The sequence below is a fragment of the Panthera pardus genome, unplaced genomic scaffold (assembly GCF_024362965.1).
Source record: "Panthera pardus isolate Hobbes unplaced genomic scaffold, ASM2436296v1 HiC_scaffold_13, whole genome shotgun sequence".
Taxonomy (NCBI): Eukaryota; Metazoa; Chordata; class Mammalia; order Carnivora; family Felidae; genus Panthera; species Panthera pardus.
In genome coordinates, this window is record NW_026526688.1 from 34,803,984 (window position 1) to 34,812,903 (window position 8,920).

At 44.0% G+C, this 8,920-nt stretch overlaps 1 pseudogene; it reads left to right on the forward strand.

The window, feature by feature from the left end:
• Positions 1-232: 232 nt before the first annotated feature.
• LOC109277390 (proteasome maturation protein-like) lies at positions 233-8,032 on the forward strand (annotated as a pseudogene).
• Positions 8,033-8,920: the final 888 nt, after the last annotated feature.

Below are 8,920 nucleotides of genomic sequence, written 5' to 3' on the forward strand. Positions count from 1 at the left end.
GTGTGGACGGTGAGGTAAAGGAAGAGGATGATTGAACGTTCTGGGGAGGATGGCAGGGGCATAAGTGTTCTCAGGTTAAGAGCCAGGTTTTAGTTAAAGATGAGATGATAGAAGCAACGATGTGAGAAGAGACGGGACATAAGAGCATGTGTTCTAAACGGGCACTGTAGAAATCTTTAGGAGTGAGAGATGCCGTAGAAGTTTGGGGCATGGAAAAGAGGCTCCCACCACTATGGGCATGAGAGCATCGGAGAGGGTAAGTGGTCAGGGAAGTCTCCAACTGGGACCCGGCCAAGGATGACAGGGCTATGAGACATGGACATGTTAGTTGGTGCAAAGTTTCCAAAAGGAGCAAGGTCAGAGTCCCAAGGTGTACAGGCAAGTGTGGAGCTGGAGAGGGGTTGCCGCAACAGGAATTGGTTATTCTTCTAAGGGGGTCCCCATCCAGGAGGCTCACAAGCGATAAGTCCCTCTTTGTGTGTTAAAATTCAGCAACCCAAGGACTTCCAGGGCTGGCCAAAATGCAGTGTGCTCACTACAGTCTTTCTACTCTACTGATTACAACAAAAATTCTAGACAAAATAGAAAAAGCAAATACCTGAGGGCTCTGAAAAGGAAATCGTATCGGGCAGATTGGGGAGGGAAGTCCAGACTTAAATGACAGTGACTTTACCGGGTTTTTGTTTGCTCTGTTTTGTTTTCTCCTTCGTCCCCTGGCTTTGACCTGAGGGTGGTCAGAGTTGCTTAAGCTGCACAGCAGGTACAGTTAGCAGAAGTTCTGAGAGAAATCCCCTTTTTCTGGCCATCAGACCAGGTAAAAGGGCCCCATGGCCCAGAAAGGGTGGAAGAAACTCTCATTGCTTTCACTTTCTTCTTTCCCTCTCTTTCCTACCCTCATTGCAGAGACAGGACTGGTATGGACAAGAAAACTGGAGAAAGAAGCTTTTCTGATCCTAAGATTGGGACCAAAAAAAGTAGGGACAATCCCTACTATTATCTCCTCTCTTTTCTCTTGCCACGTTTCCCTTACGGTGGCCCCATGACATAGAACTGTGAGCCAGCACAGACGCATTGGGAAGGGGTATACTAAAACTCTTAGAGACACCTATATTTCTGAGCTACACATGTCTGGAACAGACCAAAAGAAATAGAAAACGCTTTTAGAACTGAACTATGACATAGACACTAAGTACCAGACTAAACTCTGAGGAGCATATGCATGGGGAAGAGTCACATAGCACAGCAAAGGCTTTGAATAGCAAACTAACGTTGGACCCATCACCTGAAGTAGTTGAAAGTGAACTTACAGTCTGAACATAATCAGGTTGATTGCCCGTTGAAACAAAATAAATGTTCTTCAGGGGATTTTAATAGGACTCAGAGTCTCACAATGTAATATTTAAAGTGTTCAGAATACAATCTGAAATTACCCAACATGCCAACAATGAGGAAAATATGGCAAATTCTTAAGAAAATATAATTAACGGATGCCAATCCTCAAATGATTGAAATGTTAGAATGATCAGACAAAAACTTGAAAGCAGTCTCATAACTATACTTCATGAGATACAGGTATACAGGTTTGAAAAGAACATAAGATAGACATTCTGTCAGAGGAAAAAAACCCACTTTTTTAAAAGCCGGAAAGTTTTAGTGTAGGACTAAAAGAAAATAATATCTGAAACAAAGAATTCACTGGATGGGCTCAATAGCAGAATAAAGATGACAAAGGAAAAAGTGAGTAAACATGAAAATAAATCAATAGTAATTTTCTGATCTTGACAGAAAACATTTTAAAACAAACAAATTGAGCTTTAGGTACTTATGGGATATTAAAAGTTCTACATGTAAATCATTGGAATCTCAGAATGAGGGGAGATCAATGCAGAAACAGTATTTGAAGAAATAAGGGTGAAAATTTTCTAGATTTTGTGAAAGATATATATTTACACATTCAAAAACATCAGTGGGGGTGCCTGGGTGGCTCAGTCGGTTAAGCGTCCGACTTTGGCTCAGGTCATGATCTCACAGTTTGTGAGTTCGAGCCCCGCGTCAGGCTCTGTGCTGACAGCTCAGGGCCTGGAGCCTGCTTTGGATTCTGTGTCTCCCTCTCTCTGCCCCTCCCCAACTCATGATCTGTCTCTCTCTCTCTCTCTCTCTCTCAAAAATAAACATTAAAAAATTTCTTAAAAAAAAAAATCAGTGAATCCCAAGCAAGACGAAGACGAACTCGATGAAAACCAACAAATCATAATCAAATGGACAAAAACAAAATACCAAAAAAAAAAAAAAAAAAAAAAATCTTGAAAACAGCCAGAGAAAATGGCATATTGTGTATATGAGACACGAGTCAATGACTGCAGATATCTCACTAGGAACCACGGAGGCCAGAAGACAAGGGAACAGAGAAATGTTCAAAGAGAAGAATTGTCAACCAGGCTTTATGTACATTGAATATATCCCTCAAAGCAAAATAGAGACATTTTCAAATGAAGGAAAACTAAGAATTTGTCACCAGAGGATCTGCTCCACAAGAAATGCTAAAGGAAGTTCTTCCAACTGAAGGGAAATGATAGTGGGGCACTTGGGTGGCTCCATCATTTGAGCTTCCGACTTTGGCTCAGGTCATGATCTCGTGGTCCGTGAGTTCGAGCCCCGCGTCGGGCTCTGTGCTGACAGCTCGGACCCTGGAGCCTGTTTCGGGTTCTGTGTCTCCCTCTCTCTCTGCCCGTCCCCCACTCGCACTCTGTCTTCTCTGTCTCTCTCTTTCAAAACATAAATAAACATCGAAAAAAATGACTGTGAAGGGAAATGATATTAAAGGGAAACCTAGAACTTTGGAAATGAAAAAAAGATGAAGAGCCACAGAAATTCTAAAAATCTAGATAAACAGACTATTTTTCTTGTCTTCAGTTCTTAAAAATATGTATGATCACTGACAGCAAAAACCATTTCATATTGTTTAGTGCAACCGGAATTGGTGGGGATAGAAATGATGCAGCTCTTTGAGAGAACCATCCAACAGTTTCTTCGAAAGTCAACCATATGTGTACCACAAACCCCAGCAATCCTGTTCCAAAATATTTACCCTAGGGAAATGAAAACTGTTGAGTATGTAAAAATAATGTGTTGAGTGGTTTTATTTCTAATCACCAAAAACTAAAAGCAATCCAAATGTCCTTCAATTGGCAAGTGGATACAGGAAGCACCGTACAGCCGTACGGTAGACAATAGTCTACAATTTATATGACATTCTGGAAAACGCAAAACTGGAGAGATGAAGAAGTGTGTCAAGGGTTAGGGGTGGAGGGAGAAGTCGAATGACAAAAGGGCAGCACAAGGGAATTTGGGGGAATCTTCTGTAGCTTGATCATGATGGTGATTACAGGACTCTATGCGTTTCTCAAAACTCGGAACAGAACACCAAGACATTTCATCATCCTTTATGTAAAGTTGTAAATACATTAAAAAAAATTTAGCAGTCTGTTAATGCCTTCTATTTCTAATGTCTCTCCCTTAAGTCAACATACATATTTCTAAAAGCTGAATGCAGGTTGGACTCTTGTAAATTTAAATATTTAAAAATTCACTAAGGGAACTCCCTTTCAATAAGAATCTTAGTGTGAAATCTTCTGCAAAGTAAACTTGGTAATCTGATACTCAGTATTATCTATGGGAACCAAAGTTCTGAGTTTCATCATCTGATTAAAGGGAGGTAAGTATGTAACACCAAGTCCATCAACAGATGAATGGATAAAGAAGATGTGGTATATACATCCAATGGAGTATTACTCAGCAATCAAAAAGAATGAAATCTTGCCATTTGCAACTACATGGATGGAACTGGAGGGTATTCTGCTAAGCAAAATTAGTCAGTCAGAGAAAGACAAATATCCTATGACTTCAGTCATATGAGGACTTTAAGATACAATACGGATGAACATAAGGGAAGGGAAGCAAAAATAATACAAAAGCAGGGAGGGGGACAAAACAGAAGAGCCTCATAAATATGGAGAACAAACTGAGGGTGGCTGGAGAGTTGTGGGAGGGGGGATGGGCTAAATGGGTAAGGGGCACTAAGGAATCTACTCCTGAAATCATTGTTGCACTGTATGCTAACTAACTTGGATGTAAATTAAAAAAATAAATAAGTTTTTAAGAAATATGTAACACCAAGATTTTTCAGGATCTTCTTTCTTTCTCTATAGTTCTGACCAAGAGTGGGTTGGGTGAGTTATTCTCATAGCCTTTCCCAATGTCACGACTGGAAGAAAGAGTCAGAGCGCACTCAGGCAGTTCATATTCCCCCAGGACCTGCCACTGGAGAAACCCATGCTGTCTAACTTACGAAAGAGGACACCAGAAGGAGGGGCCCAGGGGGCCCAGGGGGCCAGGACTCGTCCTTTGTCAAACGGTGCTTGCAGCCAAAGGTCACTGGGGCCTGAGCCCCATTGAGCCGGATCACGGCCACATCCCTGCTCTCACTGTGCCAGCTTCAGAACGCCCAGATATCAAGTGCAAACAGCAACACCATGAGAAGGAGGAAGTCCCCTTTGTCTCAGCTTGGTGGTTAGTGATGTATGTCAGAGATGACACCTGTTCAACAAACCAGGTAAACTTTGCGCGCCTTGTTCTGGCTGCCTTCGAGCCTCACAGTTAGCTCAGGTGCTCTGCCCTCCCATTGCACATCCTGGTCACATTTGCTCGGGTCTCACTTTCCCAAGCTGTGTTTCAGGTTCAGTGGTCTTTCAAAAAACTCGGACAACTCTGCCTTTGCCCCCACTTGGAAAGTGTTCCTCACTTGGCTCAACAACTTCCTGAAAAAACAATGGATGCAAATCTCATTGTTACCAATCATGGAGCACGAGAAATGCCTAGGGGAGTTCCCTATAGAGCAAGCCCAGTGTGGCTCCTTCTACAAATTGAAGTCTCCTTTTGTAAAGGAGCGAATCCACCCCTCTACACACACACACACACACACACACACACACACACACCCCAATTTCTCTAGCTACTAAATCCTTACTGGCACCAAGTGGGGTTTTTATCTGGTGGGGAGTCTCATGGTCACTCTCCTGGCTTCTTAAACTTACCTATGATTTAATACAGTGATTCTGGGAGGCATAAGCCTGAATTGAACTGCTGGATATGAAAACCACTCCCGGGAGCTCCAAGCTCCTGGCAGAAGTATTTCTTCTTCTCTCTGCAGCACACAGCTGCTGCTGCTGGTCTCCTGGCCCCGTCCAGCAGCACCCACTTCCACAGAAGAAGGTAGTGGCATAACGAAGGAGGGCACACTAAGTAAAGCGTGCAGTTAGTAAATAAGAAGACACCGATTGTAATATAAATGCCCTCTCGTGGAACCAAAACACAACTAGAGTTTATTTTCTTTTTCTGGGGCTCTCACTCCAACTGGAAGGGGTAAGTGAACACAGCTAAAATGTTAAAATAAAGTCCAGTGTAAGTCCAATTTAATTCGTTAATCACCTTATCATTGACAAGCCAAAGAGTATCCGCTACAAAGGAAGGTCCAACCCATTCCTCATCTTGTTCCGGGCTCACCCTATGCTATCTGATCTACCCATTGAAGGGGGGTAACAGGTCAGGAGGGCTCATTAACATCCGCAGACCCTGCTTCATCTGGCTGCCGAGCCAGGCTCATCCTTAAAGACCCCGTGACTGCACCAGCCGTAGGAGCAGACCGGCTTGAACACCTTTATAGGCCGGACTTCCTGTGTCCTCATCCTACATCGAATCGAACATTTTAAATTTACCCACGTCCCACACTATATAGGACTTCCACATGGTCACACAAGAGCTAGAAGCAGTTAACTCATTGATATAATGTTTTATAGACATTTAATGAAGCAGCCACTTTTGAGTTGGTGTTTTTCTGTTCACAGTTTGAAACGAACACATTTCTTTTTGGGTTCCAAACATTCCCACTGTGCCCTACAAAGCTGGTCCTCTGAACGCAGTGTGTTTAATGCAGACAATGGCCTTGCACAGAGGAACACAGAAATGGCAGTGCTGGGCCAAATATGTGGTATGTCCAGCTCAAGATGTCTTCACCAACCATGGGCCAAAATGTTTGAAATGAGGAAGACATCAGATTTCTAACACCTACTGGCCGTCAGTTTAATTTATATGATCTATTCCGTTTTTCACAACACTCTTTTGTGTTTAGAATTATCATCCTCCTGTAAAGAGAGGGAAAATAAAGCCCAAAAGTCCTTAGTGACTTGTCCAAGGTCCCAAGGCCACAGAGCAGACTTTTGAACCCAGGGCGCATGGCCCCCAAATCCAGTTTCTAACTGAGTCCCATCTCCTGCAGAAAGTCACAGCTTGTCCTTCCTGACATTTAAAGTTAGAGAAGTGTTGCCAATTTTAATGAGTACTTAATACTCTGTCCTTCGGAGGTCTGCTTACATTGTTTAAAAGCTAAGTCATTCATCTTTTTCCTGTCTTTATCTTTTTGTCCAAAATGACTTTGTTACGCTCTAAAAGGTACTCCTAATACAAGTGTTGTTTGTTTTTGTTTTGTTTTGTTTTGTTTTGTTTTGTTTTAAGGGGCTGGATTCCAATCACCTTCTCTTCTGTCTCTCAGCCTTACCTCTTATGAGGAATTTCTCCACTGGATGCTTACATCACACACCATCTGTTGAACTCATTTGTCACTTGGACCCCAGGGGTCTTATGTTTCTTGCTGTCTCCCTTAGCAGGGGGTCTAGTGGTAAGTTAGCCCTGGTTTCCAATTCTCTCTGCAAAGCTAACCAGTTATGTCACCTTGGGAAAGTCACCCAACTTCCAAGTCTATTTATAACACGGAAACAATAGTTACCCTGCTTAGCTAAAGATGAGAAAGCAAGCCGATGCATATGTAAGTGCTTTGCAATCTAGAAAGTACTATGCACGCATGCAGGGTGGGTGATTAGCCAAAAGTATTGCTGACTGACACTGATAGGAAAAGCAGGTTCCTGGGGTCGTTTGCCAAACTGAGAAAGTTCATAGACTGTAACAATTTGACTACTACTGTGCTGGGCTTCCCAAGATCACAGCAGGTGAGTCAGCTATGATGCAACAGCCAGGTCAGTAATTGGGTCCCAGGAGAGCAAGGAAAAAATGTCAGGCGGTTGCACCCTTGTGAGACCCTTGTGAGCCTCCTGGCCCTCTCAAGAAATGAGATTGGAACTCAACCCCTGAATGGTACTGTCTGATTGCCAAGCACCTAGAATGTTCTGAGAGGTATTGCCAACACTCAGGCACCTTGCCCTCAGCGCTTACCTTAAGAAGGCATCACAGGTGCAAACACAGATGCCAATACACTAAGAGGGCATTTTGCCGAATCCTTTCTGAAAGCCCCACATTGTCTGAATGAAGAAAGGACTAACGCACGATGAAAATTGGAGGAAATTGAGACAGGGGACCTGACAGGGAAGGAGGCTCCTCGGCCAGAAGGAAGGGACAGGAAGGGAAAAATCAGATTCTCCAACTAGTAAATCTGGGCTTAACAATTCACCAGGAAAAAGTGAGCAGTGGGGCCGGGCTGAGAGGCTGTTCACAGAGCAAGTTGAAGATAAATGCCAGAGGACTTGGATCTCTGCTAAAGGACAGTATTCCAGTCACTGAACTCTCAGCAAGTGGACCTTTGGAAAGTCATGATCATCTTTGAAAAGGTCTTCCTTGTGTGAAAAGTGAACTTTTGCCTCGTCATCCTCTTGAGTGATCAGGAAAAGAAATTTCCAGCTCAACCAAGATAAAATGAATTTTTCCACCCTGAGGATCATCCAGGGTCTGTTTGCTCTGCTCGAATTACAAACGGAATTCCAGGCAATGCAGCAGGTTCAGCGTCTTCCATTTCCTCCAAGCTCACACCTTTCACTGGATATTTTGAGGGGTAATGATGAGACTATCGGATTTGAAGATATTCTTCATGACCCGTCACAAGGTGAACTAATGGGAGAGCCACACTTGATGGTGGAATCTAAACTGGGTTTACTGTAACCTGTTGGGCTGTGCATGAAAATAGAGGGACGGCACCTTGTTTATAGTCATCTTGTTACTATGATTTGATGCACACAACATTAAAAGTACTGACACACGAGAAAAAAAAAAAATTCACCAGGAAAATGTTTGCAATGGAAAAAGAAGTCCCTCCGCAGCCTGACTCCAAATAAAAGCATTGTCACCACCTGTAATAGAATCGCGAGCAAAGAAAGCCACCTGGGCTCAAGGCCCAACACAGCCACACCCCAGTCTGCCCCCCAGTCTAAAACCCATCTCTTTGGGGCACCTGGGTGGCTCAGTCTGTTGAGCGTCTGACTTCGGCTCGGGTCATGATCTCACAGCTCTGTGGGTTCAAGCCCCACGTCGGACTCTGTGCTGACGGTTTGGAGCCTGGAGCCTGCTTCGGATTCTGTGTCTCCCTCTCTCTCTGCCCCTAGCTCACTCGCGTTCTGTCTCTGTCTCTCTCAAAAATAAATAAACATTAAAAAAACCTGAAAAATATATAAATAAAATAAATAAAACCCATCTCCTTGCCCTAGTCTACCTTCTACTCCAGCCAAGCAGCCCTCTTTTGGCTCTTTTCCAAACCTGCAGCTCCAGCTCACCATGGTCCCAGGTCTCCTAGAATGGCCTTCCCTTGACCCGCCCCCCTCAAAGCCAGTGTGCCCCCCAGTGGACAGTGGAAGAAAGAAAAGCAGCCAAGGACGCATTATAAACCTCACACCCACGGGGACCCTCTGAGGAACCATGGAGTGCGTGCCGAGCGTTGTCCTGATAAAGAGGAGAGGCTGGGGCCTGTGGCCAAGGAGTCCTGTCTCCTTGGAGGCTTCAACTCCCCCACGTTTGTCCCCCAGGCCATACCTGTCACAGCCGAGTGAGCGTCTTCAGCTTCAGAGAAAGCCCCGAGGTAGCT